The sequence below is a fragment of the Mytilus galloprovincialis genome, chromosome 3, assembly GCF_965363235.1.
Source record: "Mytilus galloprovincialis chromosome 3, xbMytGall1.hap1.1, whole genome shotgun sequence".
In the NCBI taxonomy this organism is placed as follows: domain Eukaryota; kingdom Metazoa; phylum Mollusca; class Bivalvia; order Mytilida; family Mytilidae; genus Mytilus; species Mytilus galloprovincialis.
The window spans coordinates 11608281-11635028 of NC_134840.1; the positions used below are offsets into that span (position 1 = coordinate 11608281).

At 32.6% G+C, this 26748-nt stretch overlaps 1 long non-coding RNA gene across 1 annotated transcript; it reads left to right on the plus strand.

Annotated features, from left to right (window-relative positions):
- Window positions 1-857: 857 nt before the first annotated feature.
- On the plus strand, window positions 858-4883 carry LOC143067188 (uncharacterized). The gene is made up of 3 exons (XR_012975874.1): window positions 858-882; window positions 2885-3083; window positions 4494-4883. It is a non-coding gene; the product is annotated as an uncharacterized LOC143067188 (long non-coding RNA).
- The last annotated feature ends 21865 nt before the right edge of the window (window positions 4884-26748 follow it).

A 26748-nucleotide genomic window follows, 5' to 3' on the forward strand; every position in this document is an offset into this window, starting at 1 on the left:
GCTGCCAAATTCATGTTCTTCATCGATTTTAATAAAATTCACATAACGTGTATATAGTGTTGAATTGTTTATTAAAATGTTGCGCACAATCTTGGCTGATATGCATAAAACCATTATATTTCATGACACTGCATGAAAAAGAAATTGACTTATCGCATAATACCAGAACCAGAGACATATATATTGTATCTAATATCTCTGCCAGAACTAAAAAATAAACTACAGTAATTCCACATACACATAAGAGGGTATGGATGTAAATTAACAGAATAGAGAACAAAGGACAAAGAAAAAAAGGAATAAAGAATAGTGAAAGAAAGAGAATAATGGAAAAAAGTGTAAGTTATTAAAAATATAACTAAAACAAGAATGTGTCCCCAGTACACGGATGCCCCACTCGCACTATCATTTTCTATGTTCAGTGGACCGTGAAATTGGGGTAAGAACTCTAATTTGACATTAAAATTAGAAAGATCATACCATAAGGAACATATATACTAAGTTTCAGGTTGATTGGACTTCAACTTCATCAAAAACTACCTCGACCAAAAATTTTAACCTGAAACAGGACGAACGAACGGACGAACGAACGGAGGCACAGACCAGAAAACATAATGCACCTTTGCTATCGTAGGTGGGGCATAAAAAGAAGACAGAAAAAAAAGACACCCCTCCGAGACGAGCCTTACATGCACTGTTATTACCCAAGGTTAATTTTACGGGGGCTCATTTTATTTTGGCTTAGAAATAAACATAATTGACAAGTTTCCTTCCCCTGCATTCTCGATCCCACATGTAAATAGCACGGTGATTTCAAAAAGACATTGATACATTATTACAACACTTGCCGTATTGAAGTATTTGAATATATTGATTAAGAAGGTATAGAAGATTAATGCACGCACACTATTATCCACCACTGGCCTAAATAGTTAGTCCGCAAACAACGAGGGTCATAAAAACCCAGCACTTTGAACACAGCCACCGGCATGCCGCATGGTGTGAATCTGAAAGCTTCCCACTATCCATTTCTACCCATAGAAAACTTTTGCCTTTCATTTATCAAAAATGAAATATGTTGATATTAATGGTATATAAGAATTATTGGGGAATTCAAACCATTCCTATTGTAAGTGATAAAACTAAATTTATATCAGGGTGATTGAAATGAGGAAAAAAAAGGGGGAATCAGGAGTTCAGGGCCTCCTGTTTGGGAAAAGAATTGGTTGATTATATATGGAATCACTGAGTCATGGCAGGAGCAGGCCCCTCTTAGGCAGTCGGTGGGCCCCACTTATGAAAAATTCTGGATCCACCACTGTGGTCATGGTGGTCTTCAGTTGTATTATCTTTTAAAAAAAAATTACACCTGTATAGTGTATATTCTTTAGTGTAAATCAAGGGAAAATACTGTGAACTATCTGTGCATTGGGGCTTATTAAAAGGTATTTCGGGGGGAAGAAAGAAGGGAGGGTGAGTCCATGGGAGGTAATCCCCACCCCTTTCAATTTGAGAATATGCTATTATCTTGTAAACGGTCCAGATCCCCATCCCTAAACCATATATATTCTTGAATGGGACGATAAAACAAATCAAATGAAATTAAAAGGAGGTCTTTGGGGGTTACCCCACTCTGTTCAATTTGAGAATGTGCTATTATCTTGTGAACGATCCAGATCCCCACCCCTAAACCATATATATTCTTGTCGGGGACAATAAAATTAATAATGAAATAAAATAAAAGTGAAGTCCCACCCCCTCTAGTTTGAAAACTTGTAAACGGTCAAGATCCCCACCCCTAAACCATATTTATATATTCTTGTATAGAACAATAAAACAAATCAAAGGAAATATAGGGAGAGTCCATGGGGTTCACCCCCACCCCCACATGTTTGAGAAACTTTTAAATGGTTGAGATCCCCTGTCATCCAGTGGTTAGGTGAAAAAATTTCAGGATTCCTGATCCCCACCGTCAAACCATATATATTCTTGTATGAGACAATAAAACAAATCAAATGAATATAGGATCATCCCCTTTGTCTTGGGTTGGGAACCCCCCTTTTTAAAATGGCTGGATCCGCCCCGGCATACCATCTAGCTAGCTATAAAGGCTTTAAAAATATGAAATCAAACAAGGAAATTAACAGTGTAGGCAACTGTTTTGAATTTAAAAAAAAGTCTTTTACATATATATAACAATGTTAAATTTTTTGTGCATTTATTTTTGCTTATCGTATTTTCAATAATAGACAAAATTGCATGATTGAATATTGTAATTTAAGAAAAATCAGCATACATGATATAAAATGGGAAGTGGAAACTGGGAATTTGACAAAGAGACAACAACCCAATCAAAGAGCAGACAACGGCCGAAGGTCACCTATGGGTCTTCAATGCAGTGAGAAAAATTCGGCACTGGTCTTCAGCTCATAAATATGTATCAGAAATGAAAACGAGATACAGCTTTCAGTTGTATTAATAAAAACCTCACAATAAGTTCTGAATATCAAAATATACAGTATTGCAAGATTCTCTCAAAATGTACACATAGAGCTGAAAAACTGTCAGTGACTGTAAAATTAATTATGCTTACATTAAAGTCCATGGAGTCCATCTTAATATGCATACTCTCGTAAAAAGGAATATAAGTATGCAATAGACATCAAGTTTTCAAAAATAAGAGTATCTATGCCATTAATTTACGACAAGATCTTAATCAAGTAATAATTTCGGTTTGTTTAAATATTTCGGAGGTTAGTATGACCTCCTCTTTGGTGATGATGATTTCGTTTTAAAGTTGGAAAAATTGTTTGTACATGTACCAACAAAAATAAAAACACAAATTTAATCTAGAATTATGTTTTTATCATTTTTTTATGTTTAGGTTGTCAGCAAGATGAAAAGGACAAGTATGCAGTTCAAAATTCAAAATGTGGATAAGTTGAGGTTCTAGGTCTTACCGTTGCAGATTTTCATATTTTGCATGAATGAATTCAAAGGTTATATGATGGACAGCAGAGAAAGAAAAAAACAACTTTTCAATTATCCTGCTCCTGGATAAATGTAAAACATCTTGTTTTTCGGTAAGTTTTATGCTCTGTTTTGATAGTGTTAGTGCATTCATCTTTCCAGTCTTTCCTCTAAATTGTAAGTTTTTGGTGAGTGTTCACCATGAATTTCAGTAAGTAACTTGTGGATTTACATGTATATACTCAAAATTTAGTACTAATATTAATGGGATTTTAGCATGACATCCTGCCAAATGCTTGTTAATCATGTTTATGTTCCAGAACAAACAAGTAATTGGACTGTACGCATACAGTCTGCCCAATTTTAAGAAGTTGATCAAGTTTATTACAAACAAATGTACAGTACAGATCAACATAACTGAAATCTTTAATAGATTAATACAAAAAGTTTAATTGCAGTTAAAATAAAAACACAGGTTTGGTTGAGCTGGTACCAGACAGTACAAGTATACTTAAATGGTCTGACTGTACACATATGGTGGGACTGTAAGTTCTGGACCATAAAAGTAAGATCCGAATACTGATATGGTCTGGAACATTTATACATGTCTTAAAATTGATATCAAACACATTGGTGTTTTTGAACTTGGTAATAAGTTATGTGATAGAACTATAATGTGTTGGGATATCAAAATCAAAAATATCCCATTTTTACTTTTAATAAAGAAGAAGATTATTGATGTATGTTTAAATGTATATTAAAATGAGACAGCAAGCCAACAACACAAAAAAAAGAGGATAAAACATACATATTTTGTTTGTATCAATGTTATAATTTCCAATATGTTCAAGGTATTTTTTCATTGAAATAAAACACAAATTGAAATCTGTCTGAACTTCAAAAGCTTAAAGAAATATTGTTTCTGTTGTCTGCATTTTGTATAATATATTGCAAATTCTTGTGAATAATGGAATGTTATTATAGTTGTCTAAAGTTTTAACTTTTAACATTGATCTTTATACTGTAAAATTCATAAATTATTGCGTGCATTTATTATTGCGATTCTGTCATTTTAGACTTAAATGCGATTTTAAATTTTACGATTTTGAAAAATCCTGTTTAATCCATATAAAATATTTCATAATACGAGTTTAAATTATTGCGTTTACAACTCCGTTGCATTTTTCGCAATAAAAAAAACTTGCATTAATTCCGAATTTACAGTATATATATATATATTATGTATATAACTTGGGAAAATACCCAAATTTTGTAAAGAAGAATAAATTAATTGATTGTTATATGGTATTAGAATAGGAAGATGTGGTATATTGCTAATTTGACAACCCTCCATCAGAGACCAAAGGATGTAGGCCGTTAGCAACTGATGACACTGGACAACCTTTAACAATCAGTAAAATCCATACCGCATAGCTATTTTTATTGAAAATCATATTATTGCTACATGTATGAAAACAATTTTGTATAATCCATTACTTTAGATTTTATTGGTTCTTTTTCAGAAGGATTGAAATTCACCACCTAAAATAAATGGAGAAAACATAGAAACAAGACCAGAATAAATTCAAAGAAAAAAGTTGGATCAGTTATTATTTTCATCACTCAGTCAATGATTTGAAGTTCTTTTAAATTCAAAAAAATATTGAAACCACAATAATATCAAAGTTCTGTGCTGAATGTCCAAAAAGTGGACTATACCATCAAACAATGCTGGATGATAAGAAACTATTAATGTTTTGTGTTGAGGGATATTGTGAAAAAAATAGATTTACTTAAATAGCTACTAGTATGTTAAGCCTAACAATAGAGTTTTTATTGATTTCAAATGGCAAATAATTGTGTTTCAAGAAAGTATTCTATAATTCATGAATAAACATATATTGATACTTACATTATCTGCTTTGTTGTTTAAAAGTTTAGTTTTGAACAGTTAAAGAACAATATGCTAAAATAAAATTAACATTTCCCAAGAAAAAAAGATATTCAATTAAAAAGATTCATCTTATAATAATTTACTACCAAATAGAATACATTGTAACATACACATTACTGTTTATTTATATCTATATATTTACAATTAGAATCCCATAGGATTTTAATTTGTCCCATGGGATATTAAAAATCCAATGGGATAATAAAAATCCCATGGGATTTTTTTTGTCCCATGGGACAACAAATATCCCATGGGACTACAATAATCCCATGGGACAAAAAAAAATCCCATGGGATTTAACCAAAATCCCATGGGATAATGGTAAATCCCATGGGATTTTGCCCTGTCCCATGGGATATTGAAAATCCCATGTTTTTATAATTCAAATTGCAAAATAAATATGAAAGTAACTGTAGAAAACCAATGAAATTATTGAATCCCATGTAATTCTGCACATTTTGGTTATATACATGATATTGTAGCTCTTGTTTGAGGCGGCGGCGGATTTGCAAATGAGTGTTTTGCAAATTAAAAGTGTCCAGTGTTGATAGTGTTTAATTTCTGATATACATTTTAAAATATAGTAATCTACTCCTGGATCGTCCGCGAAAACGGCTTAAATAATCCCGGGTTTTTAAAATTCGATGAAACGGTTTTCGTCGCTGTTTGGGATTTGTCTTTCAATTACTAGTACCTCCATTTCATGCACAAGTTTATATTGACGAAAAGTTCCGGCTTCGCTAGTACAGGAATTAATTTCATCACGACAGTTATAACATGAATAGCAGGACAAATCGCGAAGTAAAACACTCCGTGAACTGGTGTAAGTCTTTTAATATTGGTGATTGCACCTTACTGAAATGACGACTTTAAATGATCTATGGAGTACTTCCACAATATAAATTTCAATTCGAATTTTACATTTAGAGGATTGTCTTGGTGTCTAAAAATTGTCTTTGCAAAAGTTGGACGAAGTTCATGTAATGAGATGTTTTTCCCCATTTCACCATTCTTTTAAATAAATCGTTAAAAGCTATAAACGATTAATAAAAATTGCAAAATTTAACCCGTGTCGAACCTATGTCCCCGGGTGGAGTCTATAGCAACATGCGCTATTCTTTTTTTTCGGCAGCAATCATCAACCTGTTTTTCCAAATTTCACAACACGATTTGTTTTAATTATCATGAACATTTAATTGAAACTTAAGCACATGTAACGACGAAAATTAGCGTCTTTCGAACTTTCGACGTTTGGACAAATTGGCTACTGTTTTGTAATGTGTGGAAGCATTTTATTCCTTTAAGACCCAAACATGTAGTTAATAAGAAAAGAATCTTGTCATTTTTTACTCTTCGTGTATCTAACTTTTGTTTTGATTAATTATAAAAAATACGCGTTAACTGCTTTGAAAAATGAAATATCAACTTGGACAAAATGGCTAGTTGGCTACCGTTTGAAAAACGACTGTGTAGAGAAGATTTTATTGAATCAGCAATATTTGAACTCACGAACAATGAGGCAAATATTTGTACTTTTGTTAGATATTATTATTGTCTTACTATTTTTATTCATTTTCTGCTACTTACAAAAGTTGATATAACGAAAAACGTCGTTGGACATTTTTCTTATTCCCGCTTAATATAAAGCCACCGAGTCAAATACAATTTGGCAAAAATAACGTCTTTAACGCCACAAAGAACCGACACCTGTCGTTGTTCCTGCCAAGTATCAAGAAGATCAGAGAATAAGAAATAGGATCACTATACATAAGATTTAAAACAGTTTTTCATAAATGTAACGTTGGACATCCGGTTTTTTTCACATAGCTTTGTAATCATCAAATATACTAGATATTACTTAGTATATGATCAAGAGCTGTAAAAACATAATTTGAAACATATATTGAATTTGCTTTAATATTGGTTCGTGTTTTCTAACATTTTTATTTTGTTTTTCGGATGAAATTTCGAAGATTCTGTTTTAAATACTAGAGGTTGTAGAAACATCGTGTCCAACATTTGTGAGTAGAAAGAGAGCAATCAATATATTTCAATTCACCCTTATTACACGAAGGCATGTAGTTGTGCGCTGGTTTATAGGTAGAATGTATGTCAGTCCTCATATAATTCCTCACATATTAGTTCAAACAAGTAGAGAGTTTATCAGACTAAGTCTGTATCTCCTTAAATAGGATCTATAAATTATATAAGTTTCTCACAGAAGGTAACCAAAGAAGGTGACCAAAGATTTTGCAACGATACAAATATTAAACTTTACAATATGAATAAATATCTTTAACAATGAATTCAAATAGCAAAAGCTATGCAATTAACAAATATATACTTATTAAGCATCATGTAAATTAATCAACAATGAAATACTTTAAATATGAAATTTGGAGTTTTACCAAGGGAGCTTATAATTAATTAATGTTAACACTGTCTGCCACACAGCATTTCGGGGCCTCTCCCTCTGGTATCTTTCGTCCCTCTTTTATAGCTGACTATGCGGGGGCTTTTCTAATTATTGGGGGCATTATGATAATATATAGTTGTTAATTTCTGTGTCATTTAGTCTTTTGGCAATGATAAATTAATACATATTCTTTAATATATATAGTGATTGTCGTTATTACGACATAGCTATGTCGTTAAAACGACATAGTGATGTCGTAATAACGACATGTTATGTCGAAATAACGACATAGCGATGTCGTTATAACGACATGTTATGTCGAAATTACGACATAGCGATGTCGTAATAACGACATGTTATGTCGAAATTACGACATGCTATGTCGTAATTACGACATAATTTTTTTTTTTGAATGGCCCTTATCGGCTTGAATTTTGTCCTCGGCACCTCTTTGACAATTTACAACGGAGTTTGGGGTCAACTTGCCATTTGACAAAGAAATACTTTTTTCCAGGGGGACAACAACAATTGAATTGCATTCGTTCCCAATTTACAATTCTTAAGGAAAAAAGCATGCTGAAACTTTGGGTTAGGTGAATAAATTTTTTTACAGGTAGCATCAAGGTAGATTTAAATCTAACAATACCAACTGGTCAATTTAAATGTCCCTATTGTGTTGTCAATTTTAAAAACAGATGAAGCTATAGGTAAAGTTTGACAGTAACACCTATAAGCAACTCACTGTAATTATAGGTATGAAGTTTTGTGAGTGAATTCTATACATTGTTGTTATCGTTTAAAAAATGTGTGCATCCTGTAGTATCTGAACCTCAACGGTCGGGAGTGTTGACATGCATCACTTCGAATGAGCAAAGAGGTTGTTCTATTATTAATGTCAAATGAGATGATATAATAAATATACCCTAATACTGACGAATTTACAAAATAATGTATTCTTTCTGTTTGTCGTCATGAAACTCTTTTTTTGCTGCTCTTAAAAAAGCGAATTATATCGAATCGCAGTGAAATTTAATCACCTACTTCTGTGTAACAAAAGTTGATTGAATAAATAAACTCATCAAAGCTACCGGGATTACATTTTATATTTACACCAGACGCGCGTCTCGTTTACAAAAGACTCGTCAGCACGAATCAAATAAAAGTTAAAAAGGCCATATAAAGTACGAAGTTGAAGAGCATCGAGGACCAAAATCCCTAACAGTTTGCCAAACACAGCTAAGGTAATCTATTCCTGAGGTAGAAAAGCCTTAATATTTAAAAAAAAGCTAATCTATAAATATGACCATATCAATGATAATTCATGTCAGCTCATTAATTAGACACATTCCTTTATGCCACAACGAGGCCTATATTTTGTCAATACCATACCGATGAGGTCCCAGCGTCATTTGTAATACATAAATATTGTGGCAGTATGAACAACAAGAGGAACATACTGTATTGAACAAATTGCTGTAAATCCTTATAAATAGTAGTAGCTTCCGGGGTATTTCCTCGGGTAAATCATCCTCATTTGTTTTAAAATGTCCTGTTCCAAGTCAGGAATATGGCCATTGTTATATTATAGTTCGTTTCTGTGTGTGTTACATTTTAACGTTGTGTTTCTGTTGTGTCGTTTGTTTCCTCTTATTTGAGTGTAAATTCACATTACCATAACATGTATAAGACGTCGGACGGTACTTTGCTATCCCAAATTCATGAATTTAGTTTTAATGTTATATTTATTATTCTCATCGGATTTTGTCTATAAATGCTTAGTTCGTTTCTGTGTGTGTTACATTTAAATGTCGTGTCGGTTGTTCTCCTCTTATATTTAATGCGTTTCCATCAGTTTTAGTTTGTAACCTGGATTTGTTTTTTTTTCTATCGATTTATGAGTTTCGAACAGCGGTATACTACTGTTGCCTTTATTTTACAGAAATTGGATTCGTCTTATTCATTGATTCTATACCCCCTAAAAATTAGAAAATAAAAAAACCCATGCAAAACAAAGAAAGTCTATCTTTTACAGCCGCACAATGTTTAAGTTTACACAAGTTTTACGTTAATTATTACGACCATATATTGTAATACTAAAACACGCAATACACACCTGCATAATTGTATATTTATCTACCCACTGTATTTTGTTTTCCTGATAATAATACTTCCTTATAGTTTGATACAAAACAATAAATAACACATCGGGATAATTCTAGTATATAATTATCATTCATATCATTCTAGAAAGGTGTATTAGCAAAACTACAACTTGAGAACATTAATTAACAACAATATTCGTTTGACCAAATAGGTCAATTTTTTGAAATTTTCAATCCAGGTATATTTGACCGTTGCAGACGACGCAAAATTACAAGCTACATCCCTCAATTTGAGAATCGACTACCTGGTATTAGGGTATTTATACTTTTAAATTATTTAAGCTCCATCAGGGAATTTATATAAAAAAAAAACCCAAATGATTTTAATCAAAGAGCTGAAAGCTCTGAGGAAAAATGACGCCACTGCCTCTAATATTGGGATATTTTTATGCAAGTCTTGATTTTCACATACCGTAATAATTTTAACATTGCAACATGTTTCATAAGCATATAATTGATATTCGTATATGTGTGTCTGTGAAGTAAAGATGACAACTCACTGTTTTTTTTAGTACAAATGAATAGGTAGAGTCAAGACTACTTGAATGATCTACAGCATCAAATTACTACTGGCTGTTGTTTTTTTTGTACAAATAAATAGGTAAAGACTACCTGAATGATCTACAGTATCCAATGACTACTGGCTGGGTTTTTTTTGTACAAATAAATAGGTCAAGTATACTTGAATGATCTGCAATATTCAATGACTACTAGCTGTTCTTTTGTACTAATAAATAGGTCAAGACTAATTAAATGATTTACAATATTTAATGACTACTGGCTGTTCTTTTGTACATACTAAATAAAGACTACCTGAATGATCTAAAGTATTCTAAGAAATGTGTAATTTTTTTCTTGCAATTACATTTTTCTAAATCAAAAATCATTGACAGACTACTAGTATCCTTTTCAAACCAAATGATTATGAAGAGCCTGTTGTAACAAGCTCTTATACCCCATTAGTCCTATAACATATGACTTCGCATTCTTATTCATTTTTGTAACGTTTTTATACTGATATTGAGGTCATATGTTATAGGACTAATTACCCACATACTCGTTAAATAAGTTACTAGTGACATGGTTAAGTTATTTCTGTTACTTGAAGCAAATTCTATTTCTGTAGATTTACACTATAGCATAGTATTGATATACTAGCTTAATTTCACCTTAAAGATTAGACAAATAGGGATACTCCTTTGATTTTGTTATTTCATGTCAGTCAGGTTGCTTTATATGAAACTAGAAACCACTTCTCTGCAATATTGATATATTATAACAACTCTGGCCATGACCCTTATAATTGATATTCATTATTTAACCATATATCATAGTAAGCTATTTCTTTTTTATTTTGCACTAACCCACCATCTTTCATGTCAAATTTCTGTCTCCATTTAAGTTCATGCTATTGAACCATCATGGTATTAAACACAATTCCAAGTAATTATGCTGTTATAATGGGTCATCATATATTCAACTTGGGTGGCATTCAAGTTATTGAAATTTGTGTCAGATTAGAACAATGAACTAGACCTTTAGGAATGGATCTCATAATTTGATATGGAGCCATTGTATGCAACCCCTACCTGGTAACAAAAATAAACAAGCTTGAAAGGATACATGTCAAGCGGCAAAATGTATCACCAGAGATTACAAGTCAAGAGAGGACGGATACGTCTCAAAAATGCTTGCCAAACTGAAACTACAACAAGATCTCCAGACAGGAACGAACAAACGTTGAAGCCAAAATTAGTTTTTATGTAAAAAGTAGTTGAGGGGCTGATTCACGCTATTGAAACAGACGAGTTCCTCAAAAAAAGCATGTCCGAAGAGCACCATAACTGCCGAGAAATTCACAGAATACCACGCAACAATTATTGTGGAAAAGCAAGTGAAGAATAACTCTGACGTCAACATTAACTTTGAGTGTATTGACATTCCACCAAGTAAAGCACCGTACAATATTCAAACTCATCCTTTGTAAGATAGTGATCGCATCAAATCAGCTAGACGACACTATTGTGCACGCATCAAACGTAGAGAGCTTCAAATCTAGATGTTCTCACGCCCCGCCAATAAATCGGTGGCGCTATCTCAAAGCCAGCATCGATATCGACAATATATTCACATGTCATACAGATACAGTCTGTAACAGACTCTGCTATTGTAACTTTGTAAGCAAAAATTGAGTCGGGAGTCCAGTCTGCGTCATTAACCATTAGCCCGATGCCCCAGACTAGTATTAAAATTTCAGCTCGAACTAGTAAATTTCAACTATCGCTAGCCCTACCGGACTTACGGATTAATAAGAAATATAACGTCCTTTCTATGTTATTTGAACATATTTGAAGTTTTGATTGACAAGTAATGCAGAAAAGATCGTCAACTTAATGCGTACGAACGTAAAGAAGTCTAAACTATCGAGATCGATAATTAAACATTTAATTATTCTGAGAAAGTGACACAGAAACGTAAACAAGTCGCAATATTTCGATCTGTCTTGTAACCAGTAGAAAGTGGACCAATACAGACACATTACATTTTCTTATAATAAAAGCAGTTGTTTGTAAAACGAAAAGACTATCAAGTTTCCCCCCGATTAATTATATATCTTTATTGTTCTAACAATGTTTTAGTTTTACTTCACATAATCAATAAAGTTATAAAAATAGATTTATAAGTATCTTAAGAACATCGTGTTGGTACACTTCGATGTATTTGGTAATAAGAAGGACCGGAGACCAAGTGTCATCAGACGATTCATACCTTTGTAAATCTGGATAAAGTCCAGTATCTATCCAAAAGATGTCAGATAATTCCGATTAATACTTTTTTAATGGTGGTTAAGAAAGGCTGACATTATTTAGGAGAACTATTTTGTCTAGCGATTGCTGATCATTGGTGTGTGAAAAGTCCAGAACCATGTCAAAACGGATCTATTTGTTTATTACATAGATAAAAGCGAAAGCTTGAATGAATATGAGAAATATAACAAAGTGAAAGCTCAAAATACCATTAGGAAGATACCATTTAATAACAATAAACATATGAACAGGTCAAAATCTTTTATTCTGTGAATAAAGTATGTAAACTGGTTCCCGGTTGATTACTACACATGAATGATAATACCATCAGATTCCAGTCTAAATGTAAAATAGTAAATACGAAACCAAGCGCGGTAGACGGAGACATGTAATGGAAAGTAAATACGAACCAAGCGCGGTAGGCAGAGAAATGTAATGGAAGTTCAGGTCAGCAGTATCGGAAACATGCCGCTGAAAGCGTCATTTTCCAAAAATGGGTTCTCTCCGCTTTTGTGAAACGTATCATTTAATATTTGTAACTTTTTCGGAATACCCCTTGACTATCGATTCGATTAGTCTACATATTATGTGACAATCTGGCCGATCGACAGTGATACAGGTCACACTGTGTAAAGCAATACGAAATGCGTGTACTAATGGGACAGAGTAATTGCTGAACAAGGTGTGTTTACATACATATTCCTTTCTTTTTATATATATTTTTATTTATGTTCAGTATTAAAGCTCCATCTACATAACAGTTACTGTTAGCTGTAATAGTGGTAAGTAATAAATTATGGTTATCATACCGGCTTTGCTGCGGATGACAATATCTTTGATACGGAAGGTTTCCTTTAGCAATTGTTCTTATTTGATTCAAATACTAAACATTTTCCCAAATTGGATTCCGAGTGTATTGTACATATATCAATTATGACTACAAACACGGGATGGATCCATCCAATTTAGCCATTTAAAAGAGGGTTCCTAGCACAGGAGAAATGGTGGTATTGGTTTTCATTTAAATAAAATATTACATTGAAATATAAATATGAATTATACTGTAAACCATTTTCTTCAGATCTTTATATATAATTTACCGTCAATAATTTAAACTGACATATGTTTATTTTAATATGTTGTTATTAACTCTTTGATTCGTTTGCCAATCAAAGGATTTCCAAATGCCTGCTTAATTTCTATGCCGAGTTTATTTTATGAATGAATTGAATATCTAAAGACAAGTATTTTTGGAAAAAATGACACCTTTCATTAAAAGTAATAAATACTTTATTGATTTAATATCCGCCACCTCCATGTGTAACCTCAACCGCTGCATTATAGCTTCCCGAATGCGTGACTAGTGGACTGCGATAACTTCTTGTATCAGACACCAATGGACCGTGAAAACGTTCTGGATTATTGACGACTGGACCGTGATATCGTCCTAAATCACCACCTCCTAGACCATTATAACTTCTCTGACCGTCTCCATACGTATGCCTGTAAGCGATCCCACCATTCTCTTGTATGTGGTGATGGAGATTGCTGTTACGATTTACAAAGTTTGGAGTATAGTGGTGAACTAAAACAAAATATTCTGATATATACTATCTCGCATATGCACTGTTAAATGTGTATTTAAAACTGATAATAAGTTGGATATGTATTTTAGTATGCTATAAATCAAATATTAGAATTAGAGTCAAGTCCGTGAATACGATTTTGACAGCTTGTACCTCTTTACTTATTACCTAATCGAGTTATAGGATATATTTAATTCAAAATAGATATTGTACTACTTTTTTACACTTTCGATGAATCAGGTAATCATGAATGTGACCTACCTAGTTTATTTTCGATTTATAAGTTTGACTGTCCCTCTGGTATCTGTCGTCTCTCTTTTATGAAATATTAACTTAATTAACTAAAGACTTACTGTTTCCTCGAAAGCCATGACTAGTTCTTGAACTATAGAGATCGTATCCATTATCAAAACTTTCAATAGGCCCATGTCCACGAGCATCTTCACCTTTATTAACATGTGCGTGAACAGGTTTGTGCACATGAACATGAACAGGTCTGTGCACATGAACATGAACAGGTTTGTGCACATGAACATGAACAGGTTTGTGCACATGAACGTGTTTGCGAACATACTTGTGTCGATATTTGCGAACATACTTGTGTCGATATTTGCGCACATACTTGTGTCGATATTTGTGAAGAAGCTTGTGTAGATATCTGTGAATATGATGCTTATGAATGTATCTGTGTTTGTATATCTTCCGCACATAGTGTTTTCTTCTAAACAATTTAAAGATTCTTTTTTTATAATACTTTCTTCTAAATAATTTTAAGGTTCTTCTTTTATAGTACTTTCTTCTGAACAATTTAAATACTCTTCTTTTATAATGCCTTCTTCGAAGCACGATTCTTCGTGCATGATATCTTCGTATGTGTCTAAAGCCTAAAACAGAATTATCACAAATGCTGAAACGTTTCATAATAGGAACGAAAAAAGTTGCAAATATGTGTTTAGTTTGAATTCTACATTCATTTGAAACCAGTTTCGTATGATTATTAATCTGATATGCTATTTCAAACCCTCTTCAACCCTATTTTATCATAAACGTGTTTCTGTTCGTTAAGAACTTTTATATCATTCTAACCTCAATGTAATTTTTATAAAATAAAGACGTTCAGTGGTTGCCGTTTGTTGACGTGATTCATAAGTGTTTCTCATTTCTCGTTTTTTTTTATATAGATTAGACCGTTGGTTTTCCTGTTTTCCTGGTTTTTTTTCACAAGATATTTTTTGAAGCCCTTTATATGTTGCTGTTCGGTTTGAGCCCATGCCCGGTGTTGAAGGCCTTACTGTGACCTATAATGGTTTACTTTTTACTTATAGTGACTTGGATGAATAGTTGTCTCATTGTCACTCATAACACAACTTGTGATATCTATTCATCAAAATATAGAATGTTAAATACATACTTATTCTTCTTATGTGTCTTCTACCATAGGATTCTGCTACTACAACTAAAACCATACATACATATAAATTAGTTCTTAATTCAAAATGAAATATTTTAAGTAGACAACAACCGTTACACATATGCAGCTTTTTTGCAATTCTGTTTTTGTTATTGTTTCAATACAATTTTACCATTGTCATAATTTATCGATTATTATAAGGCATTGAAGTCAATAGAATTATTAAAAACTTTGCCAAAATGTAGTTAATATCATTCTTAATTAAAAGATAATCAAAAGCACGAGTAAATTGATTTTAGGCTGCAGGTTGCAAAGTTGTACGATTTGTAAGATCTATAAATGCAACCCGTATTCCTCCTACGAAAATTCAGAAATAAATCTTAATCAATTATTTATAAAAATTAAAGCATCTATGTTATTCCCTTTTATATTGAAAGTTATAATTTTTTGTTTGTAAAACAGCCGTAATGATCACATGCTTTTTGTCATTAAACTGCAGTCTTTAAATCGATCTTACATATAGTTTCGATTCAATTGGTTAGTCGATATGACTTTAGTGTGGATTTGCACGACGGCTATTGCATTCATAGCAGGTGATCCTCCTCAACCTAAATTAAGTGTACGAAAGACTTTTTTGGAAAACAGTTTTAATAGCTGGCTCAGACGAAATTCTATTTTTTTAGAGGCAAATAAAAAAATCTTTATAAAGTACTGTGCATGAAAATAAAATTGATAATAGCAATGGGAAATGTGTAAAAGTGATAACAGCCCGGCCAAAGAGCAGAACACAGCCAAAAGGCACCAACGGGTATTCAATACAGCGAAAAATCCCGCACCCTGAGGCGGGATCCAGTTTAAGAAATATGTTTACTAGTTTAGTGAAAATGGCCGTCAAACTTAACTGCAAAGAAATGAATGACCTTAACATTTATGACTAAAAAAGGCCAGATGCTCCTTACGTGGGACACCCACATATATGCAGCGAGATCTCAACCCTTCCCTCATAACTCTAGCAAATGTAGCAAAAATAATCACACAGCAATACGAAAAGAAACAACAATTTTGAAAGAGTCCGATGTCATAATAGGTAACAAAAGAAACTAAGTAAAATGAAAATGAAATAACCAGCTCTAGACTTCAATTAAACTGATTGAAAGATTATGTCTTCATCACAGGAAAATTATTCATGTGAAACATTAGGTTTGTGGATGATAAATTTCGACTTACTTGGTATATTCATTAATAGTCATAATATTAGAAAAACATCTCATTGTATTGATATTGTTCATATGAATTTCTGTTATTGTGACGCAACTTCTAGACAACACGTAACTATACCATACCTAGTACAGCAAGGATGATCAGTATGGATAACAATCCCACCTTCATCATGGAGTTTTCTCAAAACTGCCACTCACAAATATCTATGGTCTGACCAGTTCTATATTAGCTTTCATTTTGGAGGTTGCTCCTAGAGAATAGTGCTTTTTCTATTTATAAAGTAAAATGTGTCTCACAATATGTTACTTGCTTATATATGTCATAGTTCTTATTTCGTGTTTCCCTTTTGAAAATATCTGTGTTTTACTAAAAACTTCCCGTATTTGACATGTACAATTTGGAGATTACAATTATTATGTTCATGTAATCTTTTCCCGACATGATACAACCATAGATTTTTAAGGTAAAGACATCATTTGACAATTGATAACAAGTGCAGATGATTGTTATGTGGACATCAAGTGCAGAGGATTATTGAGTGAAAAAATATGTTTCTTAATAAATCAGTTACAGACAAACCTGAGTTTCAACTTTGATTGTGCAAAATGTATATTTCTATGATTCAAGTGAACGTTAGATTAACAACCTTGAAATAATTTGGCTGCAAGTCATACAAGTTTCACATGACTTCAATTGAATGCACGGTCATCCTAGTTAATATTTGTTAATGTCCTTTTGCAATATCTAACATTTAATGTCCTTAAATTTTAATAAACACTAAAGGTTTTTTCTATACTAAGATATCAATCATATTTGCCAAGTCGTTTTGGACGTTGTTAATTTTAAACTCAACTTAGAAATTGGTTTGGTCTGTCCCCTTTTCTGATTCAAGATCAACTTTGCAAAACAATCCGATTTTTCCTCTTCCATTTATGATGTAGCTATGTGTGCTAGATTCCGTTCTTGATTCAGAGACAGAACATCGTCAATATATCTGAAAGTTAAATAACGGCACTTTGCAAAATGCTTTGTATATTTTTGTATTTCACAGAGTTCTTACTATATGAATTCTGCTACAAAATCAAATCAACCAGTACTGTTGCGAATCGTAAACAAGATTGTATGCTAACATATCATACCAACAAAACTATATTTTGTCGATCAACAAGTCTAGCCTTTGATGATTTCATCATCTATATATATGTATTTGTTGTAGGAATCAGTGTGGGTGTTCACAAAGGAAGATTTTTCATGACCCAAAACAAGGAATTTGTATCTACATTTCAATTTGTTTTAGAAAAACATTCCAAAATGTTTTCTTCTAAAATATACACTATATTAAAAAGATAAAAAAATTGTTATTAGATCATTCGTCAATTATTTCACCACTAATAACTTTTAGTACTGCAACCAGAATTCATTTTTTAAAACTTTAATGGTCCGGAAGAACACACACCTAAATTATATATCGATGGAAAGAGGAAAACGTGTATAATAAGAAAAGTTGGGTCGTAAAAATCCAGAGTGGTCACAATTTTGTGAAATTGAGGTCAAAGGTCAGACCTAAAAATATCAACATTTCAACAACAAGGACAAAAAGGAGAAATATTCTGATATTTATTCAATAGAATGCTACAAAAACGATTCAATCATAAGCATATGGTATAAACGATGTTAAAACGACAAATTTGACTACTTATATGAAAAGCTGCCATTAAAAAATGGCGTTGATTTGGAACCTTCTGATTTTTTTCCATTTAAGACATAGCAAAAGAAGAAGTGACCTTGACCTTTTCACATCCATAAACTTTCATATTGTGTATAGGATTTCACTATAGTATATTACAGAATTATTTTCTAAAGTATAAAACACCAGTTTATCAAATTATTTCAATATTTTTTCTATCTTTGAAAAAAAACAAAATTCAAGCGCTGAAACAGTGTTTTTAATTTTGCATCTTAAAGGTTGTGTATTTTGTGAAAATTAGTATCTAGTTATAGATAAATACATATTGTGTATTTGCAAAGTCTAGACAGAGCAGTTATAACACAAAATATACTATAGTCACACGAGGCGAATGCGAGGTTTAAAAAAATGAGTGTAAAACAAAGTCAGTTTGGTGCATGAACATTTTTTTAGTGGGATAATCCTGGTAAAAAAGTTAACTCATTAATTTTTTAAGGGAAGGATGAAAAATTATACAATGCAATGCCAATTTTCTAATGTTGTAATTCAAAATCAGTCATGATCCTTATGTAACTTTTAAAAGTGACACACAATAGCTCAAGTATTCATAAAATAGGGACATGAATCAATCTCTTAGTCATCATATGCGATTCAGTACGCGCATTACAAGACACTTCCCTTTTTCATAAGAACTAGTTCGGCGTAGGACAGAGTTTGTTTAAAGCAAACACAGTTTTTGAGTACAAATGCTATCTGTAGCGTAAATATCGTCATGATTCGGTCAAACTCGTCAGATATAGTCTTACCTTTGCATAGGAAACACAAAAGCAATGTGTACAAAGTTTCGATCAATGTTAGTGACCCATATTCCCATATGCATATGCATGATGTATCTGCACTGCCAATCCAAAATGTAATGGGGCGAATGTTGCTACAGAAACGATTGATTTTGTAATAGCCATCCATTTTCGAATTTTTGTTATCTTTAGGGACAATATACGGTTCAGAAGCGCCTTTGTGTTATTTTTATCAATTAACTAACAAATGAACTTTTGAGCCTAGGCTCCGTGTTGAAAACCGGACCGTGACCTATAATGGTTTACTTTTATAAATTGTGACTTGGATGGTGTGTTGTATCGTTGGCACTCATACCACATCTTCCTATATCTATTAACAAGCTATGCATTTCCATAGAAATACCAAAACGAGGACATAGCTCATAAGAGCACTGGTGGCAGGGTGAAGTAATTGTTCTTCTTTTAATATATCCTTAATATTTTCAGACACACCTTGGTGTAATTCTGAAAGTCTTAACATAGACTTCAATTTTCCTGCAGCAGATATGGCATCCCCTAAATTGAGTTCAGAGCTAAACTCTTTATTTCATATCCCTTGGCCCCACTGTGTCTGAATTGCAAGGTGTCACAATATCTAGTTAGTTCTGGAGTTTGGCAGTTTGGTAAGCATCAGAGACAATCTTGGGTAAAATTGATCGGTAATATAGAGGATGTGCTACATGAGAAAGGCTTCTTTTTTTTTATGGAAGAACAAATCACATTACTAACAATCGTTATTAATGAACTGACAGCAAGTTCAAATTATAATTTTTCAGTAACTGTTTTACTTAATTGCACAGGTGTTGACTTCAATAAGTACTTGGTTATGCATGGATAAATGATTACTCACATTAATAAGCACAACTTAAAAGACTGTCAACACGTTTAGAGGACTCAGTTTTGCGTAGTTTTCTGTTTTTTTTAAAGGTTTGTCTTTTACACAAAAACCCTATTTTCATATCCAAACTACAAGGAAGAAACTGAGCGCGAGATCGTATAAAAGTGTCAGGTTGTGAGGATACATGTCGATCAGTTTGATCACATGTATGGATTTCTGTTGTTTCTAATTAAAAGTTTCCCAAGGGTGACTGGGGAAACGAAATATGGTCACTTGGTCTTCTCCCGACCGGCAGTAAAACGAAGTGGGGAGTCCGTTTGGCTGTGCGGGATGTATCAAGTTCGCAGTCACGTCCGGTCAGAATGGGGACGTTAAGTCCGATGCCTCGTGTAAAGGGAGTGTCACGTTCTTTGCATGTTAAAACCCTTGCATCAACTCTGTGAGGAGTCCGAAGGTGGCCTGTTGCAATGGAAAATTTCTGTCCCAATCCAATATACCATCATTTTCCAGTGGCAGTCTAAATTTTCCCGATCATCATCCCGAATGGCCTCTATTATGACAAAACCTACCTATTGTTTTTGTTGTTAACTTGTTCTCGTCCTGAACATGCATGAAATATTTGTCACTGGACGTTAAGCAACCAACAATCAATCAATTAATCTAATTTAAAGACGCACCAATTTTGCCTTCTGGTGCAAGTCTCATAACATCACTGATGATTCACCCATGGAAAGCAGAGTATTAAGAGAAGTTGGTTTTAGCATCACCTTGTCACACACCAAATCTCTGCGAATCTTCAATAGTACTTTTCCCCCGACCACTTGCATGCATATTTATTGCTCTGAGGTTAAACATTGACATACAATGTATTTTCACACAATGTCAACTATAGTCATTATCCGGAAAAACCTCTTATCCGAAGGATTTGGTTAACTTTTATATAAAGTCAAAATTTTATTAACAAAAATATAACTTATTTACAGAAAATACACGAAAGAACTACTATATATATTCAAATCACTCAAAAATAAATTAACTTCTCCTACAAAATCTACATAATCACATCGAAACTATCAAATTGATGGTGAAGGAAAAAATAAATGGTGGAGCTGATTGACGGATAGGAAATTTCCGTAATTAAAAAAGGTACAAATGATGTTTTTATTTTTGAGTTTTTGACAAAATTGTTTGGAATTTGCCCAACAAAATTTGCATGCAGTATCGCAATAATATGTTTTGTCCTCTCAAATGTCAAATACTATTTTTGAATCATATGTTTTCTCGTTTTCAAAGAAAAACGCGTTAAATTTCTACCTAAAAAACAGCTAACTTTAAGTTTGAAAGTTTTACTTGGAGATGGTATTATATTTATGTCTTCATCATTCCGATGATCCTTGATGATATGTGCATAGAAAATATTTACGAAAATAGCGGGAATTTCAACCAAAAAATATATTTTTGGATTTTAAGGTAACTACCCAAAACCGTAAATTGAGGGGTACCCCCATTAAAGGGATAAAATACAAAAATGTGACCATAGAAACTTTTTACGACCCGACGGAAATTAAAATATAGATATTATTCTATCATTTAAAACAATTTGCAGCCGTGTGTTATTCCGGACCATTAAACTCGTTAACTAAGCGTCTTTTTCGATGTCAGTTGCAGTACTATTTAGCACTGGGAGCAATATCATGTATATATATATACTTATATTGTTTAACTCGTTATAAATAAAACTTAGCATCAATATGTTTATGTTGTATACTAGAGAAAAGAAATATAAAAATAGTACGTTTTGATAATTTAACCTCATAACTAGCGATCAGTCCGTTTTAAAACATAAATGATTGAAATAAACAGGAAAGGAGTAGGTCCGGCAAGGGCCGATTTTGGCCTCAAATTTCAGGTTTTTCTGACGAATGATTTTGAACACTTTTTAAACACTTAAGTGTCTATTTCAATTGATTCAATTATTTCATGTGAAAGATTTTAACTGATTTTGTCATTAAAAGGCTCTGATTCTAGCTTAAATATGGAAAATCTATCAAATATGCCAGAAAATGTCAATTTTCAGATCGTTTTTGTCAAAAATGAAAGTGGCCGCATCCGTGTTCATCCTCAACCTTTAAATATGTTATGTATTATCATCAAATACAACTTACATTTCAATATTATGAATGAACACAAATGCGGCCACTTTCATTTAAGACGAAAACCGTCAAAAATTTAGCTAAAATGCTAAAATTGTGAAGATTTCAGTAATTTAACATGACTTTATGATGCTAGTACCCGATATATGTGCATTGTATTGTCAAAAACAGCATATATTTATGTAGCAGAACCATTCTCCTTTCCAACATATAACTAGAAGTTTACATTTAACAATTTTGTAAAACTGCTATATTTTGGGGCCAAATAAAGGTCTTACCGGACCTTCTCCTTTAGAGCATATGCCTCTTTTCAAAATAAAGTAATAGAAAAATAGATGAAATATTGGAACCGATTAAGATAACACAAACAATTCTATCAGTTCTTATAGAAGGACAGACACCATTGAAATGTGTAATGAATTTTGAGATTAAAACATAATATAAATCAATCTATTTATAAAATAAGTAAAAAACAATTAAATGAAAATCAAAAATAAGTTTGAAGCCAGGCCAGAATTTCCAAATAATTGTTGATTCATACAAACTATTTTAAAAGATACAAACCACAGTCTTTACACTACATCATAGAAAACTAGCTTTAGACATTTTTATTTTTATGCGTTTTAGGCGCTTGTCTTGGTGTAGCCTCATCGGTAACGCTCACAGCGAAATTTCGAAAACCAATGATGTATAAGTACCGAAACGAGTGAACTTTGCTGAGGAAGTTTGAACTATGGTTTTTTAATAATTTCGACAATGTAATAATGTTGTAATAAAACATGCCAGTGTTGAAGCTCGTAACACTTAGTTGATGATACTCTTGATAACTAAAAGTCCACCATCCGTGATATCGACAAAGTGCTATGTGTCTAAGCTAAACGTGAGGGAGTCGGAATCTCGGTTTCTTAACAATTTCTATATTCATTAACGAACAATTAAAGAAATATCTGTTAAAAAAGAAAAAAATAAAGTACCGAGCTCAAAGAAAATTCAAATTTATAATAACTGACATTTTTAGGCAGTTATGCTGCCTTATGCGAGCACCCTGGATTTGGGTTCCCCACTAGGAATTGAAAAAAAAGCCATTGCTCTGATCTGGCAGGTCTGGTAGATTCTTTATAACTAATTAGACATTTTTTTCACACTTTTTGTTACGAAAAACAATAAATATGTGGAATATTACTCTAAATGATCGTCGAATCAACCAAAACAATTGATGTTCCCCATTTGAAAAGTGCTAATTAAAAGTTATACATAGTTTTTTATCGTCTGTGCTTTTGGTGAATATGTGAGTAAACTATTGTACGAATAATTTCATCACTGAAAATGTCTGTAATGATCGAAGTTATTATTTTACGGCTATTTTTAATCAGTGACGCCGTTGAATTTGGTGGATTCCATCCTAATAAAGGTAAATATCTCTAAGTCTTGAATTTGTAAGAATACTTGATTATTTTATTTCTACATTGTATGAACTTGAGTTATGTATTTTATTTAATCATTAAATACACAAGCTGATGTTATTATTATTTGTTATCGTGCCTCTGCGTACTTTCATTTTATCGTGTAAACCCCCAAACATTATACTCGATCGGGGCCTTTGCAATTTCAATCGGGACCTCATTTGAATACCTATCTATATATTTTGTCGATGTCAAGGTCATTTCAAGATGGTTTCCTTTTTCGTGTTTTTATTAGTCCAGGCACAGGGGCTTGTTACAATTGCCGGGTTTACTATCCATACGAACCCCTAAAAAAACACAAGGGAGGAAGCTCATTTGCGACAATGCTTCAAATTATTGCTGTAAAATTTTCTAAGACTTTCACTTACTTTGTGACCTGAATAAATCTGTTCCCACTTGAATTATCTCTTCAATGACATATATTTATTACCTTAAGTAACCTCTATAACTATTGTAATCCTTAAAACAAACTCGACATTTCTGAAATAGAACGAATCGAGGCCCTAGATTTGAAAATGAAAGTACTAAAGCGTCACCTACCGGAAAATATATTTTCGGTTCTCTCGAGAGTTTACCACAATATGACGATGAAGGACAGTGTGTACCTAATAATTCCCGCCAATTTTTACATTATTGAAATCTAAAATACAGTAGACTTCCGAAAAACAGAACATTTATGGTAACACCCGAGAGTGCCAAAAATATATTTTCCGGTAGGTGTCGCTTTAGGACTTTCATTTTCAAATTTAGGGCCTCGATTCGTTCTATTTCAGAAATGTCGAGTTTGTTTTAAGGATTACAATAGTTATAGAGGTTACTTAAGGTAATAAATATATGTCATTGAAGAGATAATTCAAGTGGGAACAGATTTATTCAGGTCACAAAGTAATTGAAAGTCTTAGAAAAATTTTACAGCAATAATTTGAAGCATTGTCGCAAATGAGCTTCCTCCCTTGTGTTTTTTTAGGGGTTCGTATGGATAGTAAACCCGGCAATTGTAACAAGCCCCTGTGGTCCAGGCTTTGGTGTTACAGACTGCTACATGTGCCTTGATATAGCCAAAGGTGCTTCAAACAATATTGAGATAAATGCTTTATCAATAATGTGCTCAAAGACAGCATTATTTCACTTCAAAATCGCATATTATTGTAAAATATTAATTACGAATTTGTGACGCGTCCAACACCGTAATCAATTTTGATTTACAAGCAATTTTCATTTTCCGGAAATGAAAACACATCTTTTTCGATGTTTCTTTTTGTGATTTTTTCATATTTAAACACTCGTGAAGTGTTCAAGAATCATTTCTATGATTTTCCTTCAGCAACTGGGTACTGGTAAACTACTTTTCTATGAAAATACTGTTAAAAAAACCTCGCATGATACGAAAAGAAGCACTAGAAGGTAACGTTGTGCCTTACGAAGTTACGTTTTCAACAAATTTAACACAAACTGGTTTTTTTCTGAATTCCTACAACAATTATTTAATGAACAGATATATGCTTTTATTATGATATTGGCAATAGATGACAGCGGATCCGTAATCAAGATAATTTAATTCTCTAACAATTTCAAGACAAGACAAGACAAGACATGACAAGACAAGACAAGACAAGACAAGACAAGACAAGACAATTTATTACAACTTAGGCACACGTATGGTGCTACAAGAGGATAACAATTATACATTAAAAATTACATTGGAATGAAAATGGGGAATGTGTCAAAGAGACAACAACTTGACAAAAGAGCAGAGAACAGCTGAAGGCCACCAAATGGTCTTCAATGCAGCAAGAAATTCCCACATCTGGAGGTTTGCTTCAACTGACCCCTAAATATATTTATATATCTTTATTCTCATAAAGCCAATGGAGTACATCAGTACAGAGATAACAACAATAACTATTTACAATATATATAAAACAAGGAGAGAGGTTACAGAAGTCACTAGCCAGGAGGACAAACACAAATATTAAAATTTTTTATAAATAAGCAAAGTTTCTTCAGGACTGGTTTTCGTGTACTCGACATTAGTTCCGAAAATTTAAATGTATTATGTCGTTGTACAAAATAGGAGGATAAATACTCTGTACGTTTTTGATCGAAAAAAGTACATTCCAATATATAGTGATTTTCGTCACCAATTTGTCGATTTTTACATAGATGGTAAACACGGTTTTCTCTCAGTACATTTTGCCACCTTCCTGTTTCAATTGGCAATTTGTTATTGGTCTTTCGAAATCGACAAAGAACAACGGCATCTTTAAAGTTCAAAATATTAAAATAATTCTCAAATTCCCAGTTTTTCTTAAAAAAATTGTAGTTAATAGCTTTTGACGATTTTGAATTAGCGAATTCCAATTCTGAAGAAACTAGTCTAACAGTCTTTGCTTTATAACAGTTTTTAACCACTCCTTATCTAAAACATTTTGTGTTTCCCATATATATGAGAAACCACAATCTTGAAATATTTTTTTTACAAATAGAATCATTTAGTCTGCATGCTAAAATGAACATTCATATGGCGAGAAAGTTGATACAATATACAGTAAAACTTTGCTTGTTTGCCGGATATCAAATTTGCCCAAAATAATACTGCTCGAACTTTTATATCTATGTCAACCGGATGGCGACCTAGTTCCCCGTAAACCATATAGTTTGGTGTTGAGGATTTCAGATTTAAAAGTAATTTACAAAATTTTAAATGTATCTTTTCTAATACCTAATATCATTATTACTAAAAACCCATACTTCAGACCCATACAACAAAATGGGCTTGACAATTTTGTCAAAAAGATCTAGCTGACATTTTATAGAAAGCTGATACATCCTTCCCATTTTCAGGACTTCGTACATGGCTTTTAAGGCCTTATCGGATAAATGTTTTTTTGTTATATTAAAATTCCCCGTTTTAGTAAAAATAATTCCCAAATAGTTAAACCGCTTTACTATCTCAATGTTAGTGTTATTGTAAGAAAATCTGAGATTTTTGGCAAACGTCCAAAACCAAACACTAAGGCTTTGGTTTTGTCAAGGTTTACATCAATTTCCAAACCTTACAATAATCATGAAAGGCATTGCGTTGAGTCTGCAGGTCCTGTGCTGTTTCGGACAGCAATACTGTGTCATCTGCATACAAAATTATAAAAAACTTTAAGTATATTTCTAATTCACTTTCCAGATCTTCTGAAATAGTTTGAAGTCCTGTGATATATTTTTTAAATTAGAAATTTTCTAAGTCATT